Consider the following 17,111-nt stretch of genomic DNA (forward strand, 5'->3'; position numbering starts at 1 on the left):
AGGGACAAAGTTAAATTATTTCCATCAATTCCATACTCCTAGTACATGTAAAAGAAAATTATTATGCTGCATCACCAAATCATATTGCCCTCACAGGGAAGCTGTCAGAAGCAAGTGCTGGGTACCGAAAACAGAAGCAGAGCAGCACTGTGATTCAGGAGATCAAAGTTCTATTCCTGGTTCTGCCACAAACGTGCTATGTGACCTTTTGCAAGTCTTAGGGCCTGATTCAAAGGCCAATGGGCTTTGCATCAGGCCTTTAACTTCCTTATACTTCAGTTTCCCCATCTATAAAATGATGGTATACTAACCTACATCAGGTTTCAGAGTAACAGCTGTGTTAGTCTGTATTCACAAAAAGAAAAGGAGTACTTGTGGCACCTTAGAGACTAACCAATTTATTTGAGCATGAGCTTTCGTGAGCTACAGCTCATGCTCAGATAAATTGGTTAGTCTCTAAGGTGCCACAAGTACTCCTTTTCTTTTAACCTACATCAGTGGTTTAATAGGCTTAATTCTTGATTTAAAGTCACTTCAAGGTCTTGAATGGGAAATGCTATAGAAGATCACTGTGTTATTGTTATTATTGTCATACTTATTATAATATTAAGCAAAAATCTAAGCACATACATTTCTTTGAGGAAAAAACCTTGGAACTGAAATGAACTTTAAATGCCCCCAAAACTATTAGAGTATTTCCTTTGGCCTTCATTTTGAGGGAAATGTCTCCTACACCAGTTTCTCATATTTTCAGATCTCAACATTTTAACTAAGTAGAGTTCCACTTTCCATGTCACATGTTTTTGTACCCAGACTAACACAGGTTAGAGATGTATAAAACAGTTTAATTTAGAATTTCTGCTTTTCAATATTTCACTCCTCACCTCTTCCCAAAAGGAAAAAAAAAATAATGCTCATGAATAAGCTTTGATTCACATCCCTAGAGAATAAAGTTGTCTATGTGGCCAGAGAACAGGGCATAGCAGTGTAAACTTTCACATACAAAATAACATTCACTGTAAATATAAAGTATTTCACAAGCAATCTTCTTCTCATAATGTAATATATTTTAACCAATGAAAAACAGAGGGCCAAATTAATCCCTTGTGTAACTTCACAGAATTCAATGGAGTTAGACCAGAAATGTTGCAATGTGTTGATATGACATGAAAATAAAACACCACATGAATCAGTCAGTTATAGTTGATGTTCGTAATAGGACAGGTTACAGGTAATAATAATTCTGCTGACATTAATTGGAAAATGTTGAGGTACTATATATAATGGAGTGGAAACAGAAATGATGGATGTAAACGAGATTTGCTTCTTTGTAACTAGTTCTTTTTCTAACCAATGACTCAAGGCAGATTAAAAACAGCCAAGTCACTGACGTTAAACAGGGTTGCAAGTTTGTCACCATATTGGCAGAAAACCTATTTTAATACCTTCATTCCTGAGTAGGACTAAGAAAGTAGCTTCCATTATACTCTGTGCATTGGCTAACTATTTCCAATAAAAGTCACCCAACATCTTGTAATTATACTGAATATCTTCCTGGAACCTTACTTCCATAAATGGTGCCATCTTTTGAGTTATATATCATCAGTGTGCCTTGCTCAGATTATTACACTAATATATCCTTAGGAGAACAGCTTGCTTTTGTGATGGATTAGTATAATGCAGCTTGAGAACTAGTGCTCACTTGGATAATGTACTATGCTCTCATTCGGATGTATAAATATAATTCAGTACATCAAAAGGTGCCACTCTGGTGATATATTCCTCAGAAAGTGGAGCAGCCTAAGGAAGAACAGGCCCAGGAGTTTATGATAGGGTGTTTCTTAGCAACCAGTGTTTGGAACCACATCAAAATATAATTTCCATCCCTGTCAAGAGACCGTAATATCATGAAACTTGATATAAATAGAAAATTCAGTAGTTGTAACTAAACCATGAGGTCAGATAACCTGCCCTGAAGGAAGTGTGACCTAGAAAACAAAATTCAGAGGAAATTTCAGAGCAAGGTAGTAAATGCTCCATTTTTACTTTTGAGATGTTTCATCCTTTTTAGCTTGCAGTGTGAACTCAGGCTAAAGTGTTAGTGAATAGGAGCTGTCTCATTGGGCCCTATTTATAAGATGAACTGATGTTCTTTATTCTCTCCTGTGTTCCTGCCTAGGATCCAGATCTAAGGTGGGAAGGTGTTGATTGATAACTCATATATACTCCTTTTCCCTGACACATGTTTAGCAGTGGTACTGCTGGAACTTTTATGGCCCTATGGAGGCAAGGGGTGGGGGTAAGAAGAATGGGTCTTAGACATTTATGGCACGGTAAATTGGAGTTTTCCCATTTCAAAGTGTATGTGTGGGTGCTGGGCAGGGGGACAATGAAGCCTAACATAGTGGATATTTGTGTATAGCTGCATTTTCAGTGGTTTTTAGATCCTCTAAAGTCTTCATTACATTTTTACTCCAACATCTCAGAAATTGTTCTCTGCTGCTACTGGAGGCTGAGGCTGCCATATGGCAGACTAGAATACATACAAGAGTTTAGCAATATAGGCCTCACAAATATGAAAACTGTTTAAAAATGTAAAATCCTGTAATGGCTTAAATCTCTGTCTGTATCTTCACAGGAGTGGAGAAAGCCTGGCCAGCATTTGTTCTGGTTTTACAAATTGTTGAACTGTTTATGTTGTTAAGGTTGTTAAGTTTAGTTTAGTTTTACTACCTTGTGTCCAGGCTAGGGTTGCCAACTGTCTAATCGCACAAACCCAAACACCATTGCCCTGTCCCCTTCTCCACCCCTTTCCAAAGGCCATGCCCCTGCCCCTTCTCCGAGCCCCTACCCCCACTCACTCCAGCCCCCCTCCCTCCCTCCCTCCGTCACTCGCTCTCCCCCACCCTCACTCACTTTGACCGGGGTGGGGCAGAGGGTTGGGGTGCAAAAGGGGGTGCAGGCTCTGGGCTTAGGGGGTGGTATATATATATATAGTATATATATGAAAAGATGGGAGTTGCCTTACCAAGTGGGGGGTCAGTGCTAACGAGGCCAATTCAACTAAGATGGAAGTGGCCGATTGAATTGGCCTTGTTAGCACTGACCCCCACTTGGTAAGGCAACTCCCATCTTTTCATATATATACTGCTTACTGTATTTTTTAGTCCACGCATCTGATGAAGTGGGTTTTAGCCCATGAAAGCTTATGCCCAAATAAATTTCTTAGTCTCTAAGGTGCCACAAGGACTCCTCATTGTTTTTGCTGATACAGACTAACATGGCTACCACTCTGATACAAATGGGAATGTTTTGGTCTCTGAAATACTGAGCCGTGACAAGTTAATACTCAGTTACATTACCTTTCTTTCACAGACCAACACTACAATCCCTGCTGAAGGTGCTCAGTGGCCCCTCCCTCAAGCCTCACTGTTTCGTCTCTGCCTTCCTGAATGATTAGTTTGCACTATTGCTTGCTGCCCTTTTGTTTATTTGGCTCCTCTGTTTCATGCCTTTTGCTGTCAGTCATCCTCCAGTTTGGCTGGTTGTGCTTGCTGCTACTCCTGGCCTGGCCAGCTGTAATTCCTGCAGCATAATTCCTTCTGCTCGTTTGGTTCCGGTGCCTGAGGCTACCACTTAAACTAAACTCTGCTCTCAATGCTGCAACTCATGCCAAGTATTGACTCTAGTCCTGAGGATGATTGTTGTTTAGTCTAAGTATTTAAAATAACCTTAGTCCCCTATCCTGTCCCAGATTCCTCTAACTGGGAGAGAGAGAGAGAAGGCACTGTTGCTGTTTGCTGCCTGGGGCAGGCAGAAACCACAACACCCTGAACTAAAAGACCTGCCCCGCTCACCTCCGGGGTGAAGGGAGAGAAGGAGCAGATGCACTTTGCTGCCTGGCGTGAGAAGAGAATTTTAGACACTTGGGAGTGTTGGGATTATCTGCTTTTTAAAAAAATCATTTAGTGTATGATGTAGCTGTCAACACGTAGGCCAGTGTATTTGCAGGGAACGAAGTGCAGTGAATGGGAGAAGGAGGAATAGGTGCTTTATTAAAGAACCACAAGAAAGGAGATTGTATTGGGCTTGAATTTTTTCTACCAAAAAGGGGAAACTAGCTACAGGTTAAACACCTGTGACCCTCCCTTCCCCACAAAAAATAACCAGGATTAAAGACCTCTACACAAAGTAAATTGATAAGGGTCAAAGGACAAAAGAGCAAGTAAGCACATCCAGCCTCTTGATTAGGGTTCCTAAGTGCTACCGTAATTCAAAATACCAAAAATAAACAATCCTAAAAATTCAAGGTCGTGGAAGAATTATTAAAATAGACAGTAATAGCAATAGGATATAGTGGCTATTTCATGGCTTTACCAAATATCAGTTAGTGGGAGTTTATCTAGACCGAAATTTTCAGAAGACAGTGTAGTTTATGGGTTTAGTCTGTGCCTACAAAATATGTGCCTGGAAATCTGACTGCCTTCATCTGAATTTCAGACACAAATCTTTGTAGTTATATATCGAACAAACTGGGTAATCAGACATGTACCTATTGAAATATATGCACTCAATTTGTGGGTGCAAAAAGTGCAGGTGGGCACTTTACATCCACCAGTTTTGAAGTTGCATTTTTCACATTAAAAATTACATCTGTAAATAGGGAAGCTGGGCCACAGCCTAGACAAAAATTTGCCTCAATGTGGAAACAACTGCAGCTTTAAGAACTGAGTAACTAGAAAGATAGATGATGTAGAGAAAATAACCCTAATCGAAAAGTCTTATTGAATTGAATATGGATCAAACCTGTAATAGCGTTCATCATAAACTATTTAGAAACCTCTGTCATGTAACGTAACAGAGAATGCCATCCTTTCTGTGGGTTTATTTTTTTTACCATTCTATAACACTATATCCTAAGGGTATCATTTTCTATTAAAAGCTATAGGATGGTCCCATAAACTATAGAAAAATGTTTGTTAATTATTTGGTATTTGTATTACAGGGGTGCCCAGAAGCTTCATTCAAGACCGGGGCCCCAGTATTCTAGGCCCTGTACCAACACATAGTTAAGTTCCTGTCCAAAGAACTTATAGTCTAAATAGACACGGGCAATTTGAGAAGGGAACCAGAGCTAGATATGGAAGTCATGTATCCAGTTTAAGGATCACATTCTTTTTTCCAATAAATTCTACAGGAGTTTTTACATAGAAGATTTTACACAAACTTTTGGTTAATATAATTTGCAGGACCAAAACTTTGTGCTTTGGAAAACATAGAGTTTCACAAGGGAAGTATGCAAAGAGCTTTTCTTCTCCTTGACCTCTGCTCCTACACAGAGGGACACAGGGACTTGTATTGTTTACTTGTTAGCGATGTGCCATGGCAATGAAAAGCTGGAGGATGAAGGTAGAGCTGGGCAGGAAGCAGTTTTCCCATCCTGCTAAAATGTTTGAGGTTTCAGATTCTTTTCCAGTTCCACATGTGGATGAAACCATGACATTTAACCAAGAATAGCCAGGTGTTATGGCACTCACCCAGAATGGGGGAAGATATGGGTTCAAATTCTTGCTCTGAATCAGGCAGAGCAGGGACTTGATCTGATTCAGAGCAGCGGAATAGAACCTGGATTTCCCCAAGCTACATAAGCACCCTAACCACCTGCCTATTATGGGGTCTCTGTGTTTCTCTCATTTTGATCAGAAATTCTACCCAAGCCCAAAGAAGAGAACTTTTTCTGATGATAAAGTTTCATCAAAATAGATATATTCTAGTGAAAAGTTTTAGTTTTGATGAACATTTTCCAATGAAAAAAATGTTTTGTCCAAAAGTTTCCAACAAGCTCTTGATGAAGGAGGTTAATGTAATCTCAGGATTGCATTTTGTCAGTTTTGTCCCTGTTATAGTCTTATAAATAGTTTCTTAGCAGTGATTAGAACTTAGTTTATACAGTGTAATTATTTTGCATAATAAATCTTATTATGTAGCTAATAAAAACAACTAGGATGTATATTTTGGCTAAAAGAGGTTGGGAGTTTATTAAAGTTATAAATTATGGATTTGACTAATGCAGGATAATAAGATTGAGCTATGTTGTGTATGCACTAGAGTAATCATTCTCCTATTTTTTCCTGATATTCTGTAGTTATTAGAAATTGTGCCCTATTAATCTTTGAACTTCTTCCACAGCTTCTTATTGCTATAAAAATGAATAACTCACAGAGAATCCTAGTGCAACCGCCAGTCTCTCAATTCAGCAGCAAGTTAAGTTACAAATTACAATCAATAAAGTAAACATCACAGTGAGAACATAACGATCCCCTCTCCTCTACTTACTAGGAAAAATACCCTCAAGCTAAAAGAAAGCAAACTCTTCCAGAGCAAGATAAACATCTAAAAATTACATTTACACCAGCATAATACTTCAAGTGTAAGTGCTTAAAGCAGAGTAAGGGATTTCAAGTCAAAATGGTTTTTAATAACAACAACTTACTATTTTACAGCATCTTTCATGGAATAGATCCAAAAACCCTTTTAGAGATAATGGGCTAATTTCAGCCCCGCTTTCCCAGGCATAGACGCTTTTGGAGGCACCATACACAGGAAAAATCTAACAAGGAAGAATTTTCAGCATCAGGAAGTGCATGTCTGACAGCGGTCAGGGAGACACGGGAACTAGTGCATTTAGGTGCTATGCAGGAAGGAGGGCATCCAAGAGTAACTGGGGCTTGCATTGGCATGGAACGTCTTATCACTTTGCCAATCAGCTCCGTGCCAACAAAAGAATGATCCCAGCCATCTAACCCATACCTGGCTCATCACCTGTCCCTACACTACATCCGGTGAGGGGCATGGATCAGCATTTATGTCGCACTACCCATCAGTACCCAGCGTGGGGAAGCTAATGATCCAACCAGCGGACCAAATTTGGTGATGAATACTGGTCACGTGTCACCTGAGGTATGGTGCACGTACGCTAAGAAGAAGACTGCATCCAGTGGTATTCCAGAAAAAGCCTGGAAAAGCAGGCCTTGCTGCATACACTGAAGGTAAGATTATCAGATCTGGCAGACTGAGATGGCTTAATAGAACAGTCTACACAACAGTGTCCTCTCAGTGCCCTCCCTCACCTGAACTACTGTCCCGTGTGACGTCTTTGCTGGACTATGAACTCTTTGTGTTTGCGACTTACAGCTACTACATGACTTCCATAGGATTCCGTTCTGATTCATGAACAGATATAGCTACAGCGGGTTCAGCCCTGGGCTTCAGCTCCAGCAGCTTTGTGCTGGTCAGGGAGTACAAAGAAGCTGGAAAGCTGCCCTAGAGGGACAGAAGAGGAACACAGGGGAATCCTCAGGTGGTACAAAGTCCATGGAGCTGAGTATCCCCCTCCCAACTTGGAGTACGGTGAGTTGACAGAAAACAGCCCTTTGTCACATCCTCAACCACTTATAGCAAACTGTTAGCTTCTTTAAATTATGTAAGGGGCTGGTTTTGCCCTCAACTAGCCGAGGACCAGAAAGGTGGTTTAGATTCACCTTCTTTCAGCACGGTGAGGACTGAGCCCAATGTATTGTTTTAAAGATAGGTTATTCTCAGTGAGGAATGAAAAAAAAAAAATCAACACATTGCAAGGCCTCTGTCATTCTCTGTCTGCAAACATTATTGTTAAACATTCAAAATTGCATCTTAAAAATACAGTTGCTTCCACTACGCATCATCAGCAGGATTTAAAATGAGGGCATTTAGCACCAAAGCACACACCACTAACCCTTGAGCTAAAAGAGTAATTCCCTTTAAGTTGCAGCAGTTGCCTGCCATCTTCCAGGTGTACTAATCACTAGAAGGGGGATAAGACAAATAATTTACAAGTGTATTTCATAAACATAGTGTTTATTACCATGAGTGGTCCGAGCGATATCTGAACAGTAATGTTTATTTTCCCTAAAGGAGGTGACAATGTTGATTTTGAGGATTCAATAAACTTCAAAATTTAAGTACACAGTCAGCTCTACAATATTTTTCCAAACTATAGCAGAGTAGACAATTGTGAGATACAGTTAATGGTTTTTCAAAAGTGCACTGGCAAAATCCTGACCGATGGCCTTCTTGGAAAACACTATTCACTGCCACACCCTGCAGCACTAATACGTAGTACAGTAGTCACCTATGGCAATGGAGCGCCAGCAGTCTTGCTGGTTTAGCTATGACTGTGTAGAGTATAAATTTAAATATTTAGGGGTTTACAACTTGCTCCTATAAATCACATCACTCTTAGCCTTGGACTACAGTCCGAGTCTAGACGTGATTTTATTTTCTTTACAAAATGTAATTCTTATCTGATTTTTTTAAAATCTTATCTGCAGGATAATAAAGGGAAACTGTTGTAGGTTCAGTGTTGATCATTTTATTTTGCTTGTCTAAACAAACGTTAAATAAAATCTTACGGGCCATTGACAGTAAGGCAAACTAGGTACCTATGGTATTTAAATAAATAGGTAAATTATTAAATTTTAAAAATAGGCAACTGTGCATGCAAAGTAACTTTAAAAAGAAGTCTTACTGCTCAATGCTCATTTTATATGCAATCTGTAGTAGTATTTGAGTGGCTCTGTATCAATCAATGATCTTACATTTACAAATAACTAGGCCCAATTCTGCTTTTGTGGTGGTACCTCAACTCAAAGCAGACTTCAGCCTGGCAGATCCAGCCACCTGAGGATTCTTCCAGCATGGGTGAATCCTCCAGTGTCTTAAGGCTACATCCTCCCTCACTCCTAGTTACTAGCACCTGGGCATGGCCAATGTACCCCTGCATCTGGGGGATACACAGCCGTTGGAACACTTCCTGGGAGTCATTGCAGCTGACGTACAATTTATTCTGGGGCCCAAGCCAGCATTTGGGAGCCACCTGGATTTGGAGAAAGTGAAAATTGGCTTATTACCACCTTTGTGCTTCCCACTTGCCCAGGTCTTGTGCAGAGCAGACTAAGCTGGAGAGAATCTGGCCCAGTTATGTTTAATGTAAACAGACAATGTACTTTCTATAACAACTTTGCATACAATACATAATCATCCTGAACATAATCCAGAATAGTCATAGTCTTTACAGTGTGTATTGTTTTGAATGGTCAGCAAGAGCTTATATGCAATAAAACTATTTGGGAGGAAATAGGGCATATGAGTCGGGGAAGGCTTTCAAGGCTACACTGGATTCAGCATTCTGAGGAAGTGCTCTGTATCTGTAGTCCACAGAATGTTACCATTCACACTGAAAATGATGAATTCAGAATATATGCTTATCAGCAGGCGGTTAAAAAGAGCATTTCCAGGTGTGGGGAATAGTAGCTTTTAAGTGCTACTAAAATTCTACCTGTAAGTAGAATAAACCATCTCTACTTTCCTCACTTTAATGTGTTCTGCGTGAATGCCAAGTAGAAATATGTCACAAAAAGATAGAAACATGGGGGCTATAAAGAAAGGAGGCTTTTGGAGGGAAGGTGAAGCATTCTCTTGCCATGATTTATATTGCAGTCCAAGGAACAACAAATAGGCCACCCTAAATTGAGGCATTTTTAGAACTCCATGTATTTTCACGTCAAGCTAGCATGAGCATTTTTAGTGCAAATGTTTCTGTAAATATGAAATAGGGGGAAATCCACAGAGGGTCGATGGGCAGACATACTTCTGATTGTGCTGTGTGGGGAACTTTAGTGCTAATGCCACTAGGCTGTGCTTTAATACAATAGCCACTGCCTGCAAGCAAGTGAAAGATTTTTTAATAAGTTTAATGCCCTCGGTGCAACTTTATTTATTTAGATGTGTCTTGTGATGTTCCCACATTTATATTCAGCACATTTTAAATACTGTTGAAACAGCTCTCTCTCTATTGTAGGAAAGTGAAATGGGGGGAGCAGGCACTGGTGAGCAACTGACAAAATCAGACAGGCTTCTGAACCTTGCATTGCTCTATTTATTACTTGTTTTTTGTATTGTTTGGAACTATTCATGTTTTGCCTGGGTCATCTGGGGCCCAATTTTATACCCTAACTTGTGATGGGTAGTTTCTTATATCATGGAATATACTGACTGGAGCCCATGGGCCTAGGCAGAGACTAAGGAACTACTCAGTAAGGGTGCCAGAATCAGGCCCATTATTTACACTCCTTTTAATGCTAAGATAAAGTTTTGAAAACTGCATGCTATGAATAAACAGAGGTCACCTTAAGAAAAGCTGAATTTTGTAAGCATGGCTGTTCAAAGCAACAGCAAAGCTGCACCACACTGAAAAGAGCAGAAGCCTGATGAATGTGAAAGGCAAAAGGTTGTATAATCTGCTAATGCAAAATGACAAAGACATCATTAGGAATGAAGGTCAGTGGAATAATTTCTCTGACTGTAGTACAGTGAGGCTTGCCAATTTGATGAACAGCTGTAGATGTGCTGATTGCCTTGGGATATTTTGGGAAAATGCTTCAGGGCAAATAAGCTCTTTTGAAACAAACTTTCAATTTTTAATACCTTCCCACCTAGAGAAGCAGGGCTCAGGGCTATCAGCTACTAACAAGGGTGAGCCAACGTTGCAGAAGTTTTTTGAAATTAATGTGAGAGACGGAAGGCTTTCAAGAACTGATCTTGACTCTCCGGATGAGACACAAGAAGCTTGGCACCAAACTTAAAAGGAAGAGAAAGGTGGCAAACTAACCACAGAATCACCTTGGCTACAAACATGGAGCCTGAGTCTCTAATGCCTGGCACCTTGTGCCACCATTTATACCCATGCAAGAGTGAGTGAATCATGTGTGTTAAGTGCAACCAACTCAGACTGACAGAATTTTACATCCACTTTTCACAGGTGCACACATGGTGCAATGCCCTGGAGAATCAGGTCCCAGGACTCTAAAATCAGGTTGTACACAGATTATAATGGGTGGTGCAGATACACTGCCCTGCTCCACTCCATTTGTGCTGTCTGGGGTGGTGCAAACTATCCATATCTCCTAACTGGCATGGAGCTAGCATACCTGGCTCCTATGCCACTTCCTTCTTCAGCCTCGTGTAGAGGATATAGGGAGGGCATGACATTAGAATATGATGCTTTAACTATCTCCAACTGACAGACAAGTCATCTGGGAACCATTGCAGGCTGATATACATTAAAGCAGCTCACTCTAGACTGCTCTAAACCTAAACAAAGGCTAGGGTGCAGCTGAGCCCTCCTGTTTGCTGCACTGAGTACTTCTCAACAGATAATTTACCCCAGAAAGACAAGTGCTTCTGGGGATGGAAAATCACACCTGAGAGATCTCTGAGAGGTCATGGATCTGCATGATGGGAAAGAAAGCCCATAAAATCATAGAATATCAGGGTTGGAAGAGACCTCAGGAGGTCATCTAGTCCAACCCCCCTGCTCAAAGCAGGACTAACACCAACTAAATCATCCCAGCCAGGGTTTTGTCAAGCCAGGCCTTAAAAACCTCTCAGGATGGAGATTCCAACCACCTCCCTAGGTAACCTATTCCAGTGCTTTACCTCCCTCCTAGTGAAACAGTGTTTCCTAATATCCAACCTAGACCTCCCGCACTGCCACTTGAGACCATTGCTCCTTGTTCTGTCATTGGCCACCACTGAGAACAGCCGAGCTCCATCCTCTCTGGAACACCCCCTTCAGGGAGTTGAAGACTGCTATCAAGACCCCCCTCACTCTTCTCTTCCGCAGACTAAACAAGCCCAGTTCCCTCAGCCTCTCCTTGTAAGTCATGTGCCCCAGTCCCCTGATCATTTTCATTGCCTTCTGCTGGACTCTCCAATTTGTCCACATCCTTTCTGTAGTGGGGACCCCAAAACTGGACTCAATACTCTTGATGTGGCCTCACCAATGCTGAATAGAGGGAGATAATCACTTCCCTCAATCTGCTAGCAATGCTCCTACTAATGCAGCCCAATATGCCATTAACCTTCTTGGCAACAAGGGTATGCTGCTGACTCACATCCAGCTTCTCATCCACTGTAATCCCCAGGTCCTTTTCTGCAGAACTGCTGCGTAGCTAGTCGGTCCCCAGCCTGTAGCGGTGCATGGGATTCTTCTGTCCTAAGTGCAGGACTCTGCACTTGTCCTTGTTGAATCTCATCAGATTTCTTTTGGCCCAATCCTCCAATCTTCCCACCACATGGTCTGTCATACATATTGCTTCTGAATCTTCCCTTCTGTCTCTGGGATTCCAGCCAAGTCAGGGGGCCTTCAGTCATGATCTCCCAATAGGTTTGTTTGGAATAGCTCTCCTTGGCACAGTGTTCAATTAGACATCATTTAAGGGGAACAGGGGCCTTTCCATTCTTGCTACAGCTTAAGCAGTACTCTCAATCCCACTTTTTCTGGGAACGACAAACTGTCTTACTCATCAATAAATTCAACCCTGAATTAGTGAAGGCTGTTTTAAGCAGCTCAGTGCAATTTTATTGGCTGCCATACAATAGGTATAGCTTATACCTTAGGACAAATGAAGCCACATTTTGTTTCCATTTTCATTTGGCATTGCCAGTTTTAGGGGGAAAACAACAAAATTGAAACAATATCCTGCCACTGCTCTGTCAATCTTGTATTTACTTTTTTACTAACACCCCCACCTATCCACACATACAAACACCTTTTTTAGTGGTATATTTTGGGGCATTCTATTGTTACAGCATTGAAAAAAATAGCAAAATTTAAAAAAAACAGAGCAAGGACTAAGTGTACCAGGTGATTTAGTTATAATCTTAGGAACATTATGTTTGAGAGTTATGGAAATGTTCTATTGATATATGTGATATATAATATTTTGAATTAGTCTAAGATGCTGCTGATATACTTCTTTAGAACCCATACAGTTTCATGTACACATTGGGGAAGAAAAAAAAACAGATGAACATGTGCAAAATGTGAACTTGCACACATAAGTGCCTGCATGAGAGTGTGACATCTGAAGAAGTGGTTTTTTATGCACGAAAGCTTATGCCCAAATAAATCTGTTCTTCTTTAAAGTGCCACCACACTCCTCATTTTTGTGGATACAGACCTACATGGCTACCCCTCTGATGTACATCAGTTACCCATTTTCCTGCACAACTTGGGAAGCCACTTTAGAAAAACTAAATCTTAAAAAAGGTTTGTAAAATGCCCGAAATCTTAAAATAGTTTTGTAAAATGCCCAAATAAGGACAATGAAGTGACCTTAGCATGTCAAAATGTGGTGGAATAGCAAGCCTTTTACAAAACATAGATGAATTGTGAGCCCTCGGCATAAGTTATGATGTCTACCTTCCCCCTTCCCTCTCACTTATCAAAAGTCACACCCAAACTAATGAAAACCCTGTCTCAGATTATACTGTACACCTAATTCATTCATATGTAGCCAAATACAGTACTATGGGATTGCTGCAGGAAGGAAAGACATCCTTATTCACATTATATTTTTATAGAATACAGTGAATTTTACTAATGCCAAATCTGTTCAATACTCCCTCAGACAGAGCAGTGAGTAAAGCACAAGACATATATTGAATAGCATGGCATTATTGTCCTGGTATAAAGCATTAGTGCACTTGCTTCCCTTGTAGGCATGATGCTAAAGGAATTGCCACTGGGGAGTGGCACTTTATTTCTGCTGTCTGTGATACTAACAGTGCTTGCTCTCAAAGACTGTTAGAGGTAAATGATAAAAATTACCAGCACCACCACCATACCAGTGTCTGCACTGAAGAAAAATGATGTCTGAGAAGGATCTGCTAAGGGAACAGGAATAATCTTGCAATCAGTTGCTTATCACAGTTATCCAATATAAGTGGATATTTTCCCCATAAAAATGCCTCGATACCCACATTATGTAGTGCTCCATTGCACATCTGTCTCACAGCCATTCTGGGAAAAATTCGCCATGAGGCATTAGTAAAAGCATCTTATTCACTATTTAAAAGCAGAGATTAGACACTAGCATGTTTATGTGTGTGCACGCGCGCATGTGGAATCCAAAGCTATTATTTCATCTGATATCTTGTTAAGATTACACACAGCTGTTGCAGCTACAAACATACAGGCCACATCATAGTGTTTTGCATAAAGTCAGACCACTTTATGTTCAGGATTTGGCACTGCCTGTAAGAGGATCCACGTTCCTGACCCATATAGCAATGCAAGCAGTACACAGGTTTGATAGATCCTGAACTTTGACTAAACACAGAGATGTATTTGCATCCATATGAGAGGCACAGACTTCATGCAGGAAGCAGCAAGACCTATTCAGAGGATGTGTGGTTTACTGAAATCATTAGCACTCTGCTTGCAACCGAGGTAGACAAACTCACCAATGTTTTGCACAGTGCTTGAACTAACCTGCACTGCTGTTTCTGGAAGCTCAGCTCCAAGGTTCTGGACTTTGCCCATGAGACATTCAACCTCATAGTGCAGCCAGCATCTTGAAAACCTTGAAGGGCAGGGCTGAAATTCTCTTGCTCCTCCACAAGAAAAGTAATGTCACTGGCATAGCCTTGGTCAGTGAACTCTTCTTGACCAGCTTTGATTCTGACATGTGGAGAGGCAAGTCCTAATATCCAGTTGGTAGCTTGATGGAATAGTGAGAGTACATCCCTGACACATACCTCAGGTTGGAAGAAATGCAATGAAAGCCGTGAACCAATGTGCACTCTCACACCAGTACCAGTGTGAAGATCACATACCAAGGTTAGCAGAACATCTTGAATGCCATCTCTTTTCAGTGTGAGCCAAAGTGTGGACATGTTGCCCAAATCAAAAGCCACTTTGATATCAATATACTTCATGTGAAGTGGGCAGTTAAATTCTCAATGTAGCTCAGCCAGAAGCCAGAGAGTAAGGGCAGCATCCATCATCGTCCACCTGTCAGTGAAACCTGATTGCTGGGGACGACGATGTCAAGGAGAACATGAATGAAGACCTTTCCTTGGACCAATAACAATGAGATCAGCCTGTGTAGTTTCCACACTCAATATAAGATCCTTTACCATTGTACAAGTACACTATGATAGCGTTTCCATTCTGCTGGTACTCTGCCTGATGCCCACAATTTTACGAACAGTTGAGGCATGCCTATGTTCACTGGTTTCAAGACACCTTTGGAAGTTAAGGTGGAATATCAGCAGGTTCATCAGCACATCCATTCTGTAACTTTCAGATGGTCTTTCATACTTCCTTGAGTGTCGATCAGAATTCATCCCTGGGTCTGCAGCCCTATAGTTTGCTAGGTCACATAGCTCTGGATGGTCATCAGCAGGTGTGTGGCTCCGCACACCTTCAGAATGTGTTTTGCATATGTCCAAGACTTTGCTGATGAACAGGGAGAACCATTTGGTTTTGTGATAGGAATATTAGAAGACAGTTTATGACACCAGCTAAGCATATGATAGCTCCGTAGGCAGAATGCAGATTGCTGTGCTTTAGGCTGTCCTCTGCTTTGCTGGCTAGGGAATTGATGTAGTATTGATGTAATTGATGTAGGGAATTTTCCATGACCTGGAAAATGCCTTTCAATTGTTTATATTCATGGACATCTCTCTGCTTGATATATTAGTGAAAAGGCAGAAGCATCCAAATGCCTCTTTAGAAAGCCAAAGTTTCTTGTGCAATCATCTGAAGCTGATTGTTTCAGCTTTCTGCAGCATGATATAGCACTACATATACCACTCCAGATAATCTCTGTGTTGTCCAAGAGGGTTCTAAGATTATGTATGTGATCTTCAGTGGCCTGCGTGCATCTCATGGCTTTAGCAGGATCCTCGGAAATATGCTGGATGTTGTACTGGTGGCGGATGTCTGGCTTATGAGCAGATGGAAGATGCAGCGAGAGCTGAGGGGCAGCTAGTTTATGGTTCGTGTTTGCTGGTGCTTCTGCATTGCCGACGACCCACTTAAATATCACTATGGAGCAATTTCTGATGAGGATGTGGTCATTTTCTTTCATGGCACGTTCATTGTTTGAAAACCAGGTCCAATGATGGTTATTGCACTGTCTAAACCAGGAACCCATGACAGACAAGCCCTCAGCCATACACTCAGAAGTTGAGTGGTGTTGCCATTTGGGAAGGCCAAACCGCAGGGGTCTATCACAGTTTCATACCCAGTTCGATCACAGCCAGTCATAGCACTGAAGTCTCTGAGCACTAGCAGTGTGTCACATGGTGGAACAGACTGGATTTTTGCAGTTAGGTGGTGGTAAAATGTGTCCTTTTCCACAGGTGATACATCTCCCTTTGGTGTGTAGGCCACAAGGACAGATAAACGTCCATGATGGTGTTGAAGCTGAGCATAAAGTAAGCATGAGGATTAAGGTCTGTGCCAGAGGCTGTCTAACAACAAGTGCCACACCTTGAGTACACTATGGACCACTGGAGTGGAGAAAGGCTGCTCCTTCTTCAGTGACTTGATCACTTTCTGGCAGGTGGGCCTTTGTGATGCCAGTAATTATGAATCTGTAGTGGGTGAGCTCTTTGACAAGGCCTGTCTTGTACCCCGTACTATTCAGTGTCAACACATTCTATGTGGCAACATGGAATGTGCCTCGGAGGTCTGATTTGGACTTCTGGGGAGTTAGGGCCATCTGAGCTGCACCTTCACTGAGCAGGATTTGGTTCGTACCCATCATATGCCTGAGAAAAAATGCCCATCCTCCTGAGGTTGGTAATAACTGGGGATTTAACCCTTGTGCTTTTATCATAGTCTATCATGGCTGGCTGCCTGTTCATTTTGCTCTGCCTCCTTGGGAGCTGGGAAACAGTTTCTTTTTGAGGGGCAAACCATCCCCATTTCCAGGAACTCTTCTGCCAGAGGCCATTGGTTCCTGAGGGCATGGACAACTATTTCAAAGATCTAGCTCCTCTTCCTACCTGTGTGGTTTGATGAGTGTTTAATCCATTGTCATAGCTCATCCACCTTCACCACCATTGGTTAACGTGACCCTCATCTGCTGGGTCCATCGCTGGCCTTTGGTTGTCACCCTGAGCAGAGGCCCTTGTCGAGTGCTACTGACTGGAGCCAGTCATATCCCAGGCTTACATGGGCAAGGATGTAGAGCATCAAACACCACTATTACACACTA

The sequence above is a fragment of the Lepidochelys kempii genome, chromosome 7 (genome assembly GCF_965140265.1).
Source record: "Lepidochelys kempii isolate rLepKem1 chromosome 7, rLepKem1.hap2, whole genome shotgun sequence".
NCBI lineage: Eukaryota > Metazoa > Chordata > Testudines > Cheloniidae > Lepidochelys > Lepidochelys kempii.